This window comes from Rhyacophila brunnea, unplaced genomic scaffold (assembly GCF_057557595.1).
Source record: "Rhyacophila brunnea isolate RB1 unplaced genomic scaffold, BYU_Rbru_1.0 scaffold_37, whole genome shotgun sequence".
NCBI lineage: Eukaryota > Metazoa > Arthropoda > Insecta > Trichoptera > Rhyacophilidae > Rhyacophila > Rhyacophila brunnea.
This window is the reverse complement of record NW_028233037.1, coordinates 642,542-645,134: the sequence shown is the minus strand read 5'-3', so window position 1 is coordinate 645,134 and position 2,593 is coordinate 642,542.

Here is a 2,593-nt window from a genome sequence, read left to right as displayed (position 1 = left end):
TTCAAAATGCATTATATTCAGTTTCTCCTATTTCTCGAATATAAATATTTTCAAAATGAAAAAACATTCATCCAGATTAAAACTATTTGAATGTATCACAATAATAATAACCTTCCTTTCAGAATATAAACAAATTTTGAGTTATCGCATGAAAAACCAGATATTTTTGTGTGTTATAAAAATAAAAACTTGATTACATTGATAAAAATATTAATAGCCAGTATGATAAACTGGCATATATTGAAAATGATGAGCCAAGAAAATATGATTTGGCTGCAAATAAACACACCTAATTCACGAACACATATAACAAATAGTAGAGTATGCTGTAACATGGGATGGAGTGGAAAGAAAATACCATAATTCGTAAATTAAAGAGTTAGAAATTTCCCTGAAGTCTATGTAAAAGAATTAAATTGAGGCCATAATTTGGAATAACCATTTTATCAAGGATTATAGTAACTATGATGAGGTTAAAAGAAGTAATGAGAATATATGTTCTGTAGAGCAATTTCTAGTTTTGCCTCAAACAAATGTAAATGTTAAAAAATAAATTAACACGAGGAAATATTTATTAATACAAGAAATGCTTCTTATTTATAATTCACAGCATATAATCAAATTTCCTAAAAATATCCGAACTTGATAAGTTTTTTATAATGAACGCGTGTATTCTTTGGAATGAAAATCCCACAATACATTTTAAACCAAAAATATAATTGTATCAAACTTTATGTTTTATTTATGGGGGAGTTTCTTAGTATCAATTTCATTTATTGAGACATAATCGGCCCCCATATGGGATATTGCTAAACTCCTTGTTGCATCTTTTGACAACTTCCACTGATCTATCTTCATCAACTGCTCTTCTTCTCTCAAATGAGATGGGTTCAAGTGTCTTGCGAAGACGGAGAGCTTGCATGCATGCTTCTAGGTCTTCCGGGATTTTTAAATCGTTTACAAAAACTTCATGGTATAAAACTTAATTATACTATGACATCGCATCTTCTTCAGAATATAAAATCATACAATCTATTTTAACCTAAAAATTTTCGAGATGATAAGTTTTATACTATGAAACGCCTCTCCTCTAAATAGAATAATCTACAATTTATTTTATATTAAAACATGTAGTATATAAAGGTTTTATCCTTATACTGTTTAGATGATAACTTGGGATAGAGGGGGGTTAAAAAATATTATAAGCCATTTATTAAAGAGTTAGGAATGTCAATGGAGCAGAAGCATACGCTCAAAGAATAGTATTGAGGAATATAATTAAACTAATAAGTCTTGAGGGAAGAAGATGCATTGAGAAGATTTATAAAAATGATGAGATTGGAAGAAGTATCAGCCAAATCTGCACTATAGAGAAATTTAAAGTTTTGTTTGAATTTGGACGGCTATAAAAAACAAATTTACCCATAAAAAAATAAAAATTCGATATTTTTTACTGTTAATTACATAGAAAATCATACACCAGGAATTCACCTTATTAATATTTTTAATTATAGCTTTATGCTTCTACTATAATTTTACATAGACACATGTAAAAGGTTTCGAAGTCGATGTCGTCTGTTGCAATGACAGCGCCTTGCCTAGATGGATTTACGCGTGATAATAAAGTTCTTTCTTGGCTACCGCCAGCATAAGTTTCTACAAACTGAGGGGTAGGCAGTCTTTTTTCGACAATTTCTTTCGCCCTAGCTGTGCATTCGTCCAAACATTCCCTAAATGCCTTATATTCCTCTTTTTCGTGTAAGCCTTGTTTTATCCATTCACTTACATGTTCTCCTTTCCAAATAAGAACGTTACTAAAAGCGTCTAGCAGCAGTATAGAGTCCGGTTTCAAGCTTTTGCTATCCATTTCCATTGGAAGGATTCCTTCTGAGTAGTGGTATGATGTCAGAACGGGTACGATCATTGTCATTGCCTCGGTTACTCGTTCTCTAGCAAGAATATTCCTGTAGTAGCTAGTTTCATCTGGTGAATTGGTTTCTGATTGAACTACTACGCTTCTTCTTAAAAAGTACATAAAATTTGGGTAGAACGACATTGATTCTGGTAAATTTACAGAAGAAACGTCATCTCTTCCGTAACTTGCAAATTTTTTAACGAATCGAATTAAGCCTCGATCGATTCTTCGCACCAAATCGATATCTTCTTCAAAATTGTTTTTTATGGTGTACAGTCTTGATTGTAAGACACATCCTGCTTCTTGATCAAATCCTATTCCTATTTTTTCTTTGCCGTCATTAAACATTCTTGCAAGTGTAGTTACTCTTGTTATGATTTTTCTTTCTCTTTGTGATGTTGTTATTATTTGGATATGGCAAAGTTCTTCTGGTTTGGCATTTACGGGTTCGAAAAGTAGTGCGAGATTTGTTGATGGATATAAAGAATTGATTCTCCATGTTTTTTTACAAGAAATTCCTTGACCAACAACGCCTTTAAAAGCAATATTTTGTGATGTAAATACCATCATTTTACTGTTAAACAAGAATCCAGATTTTAAATTTTTTGTGATTGATGAAAGATAAATTTCAGGGTCGAAATCTTGTGCCATAATAATTATTCCACCAGTCAAATCGCT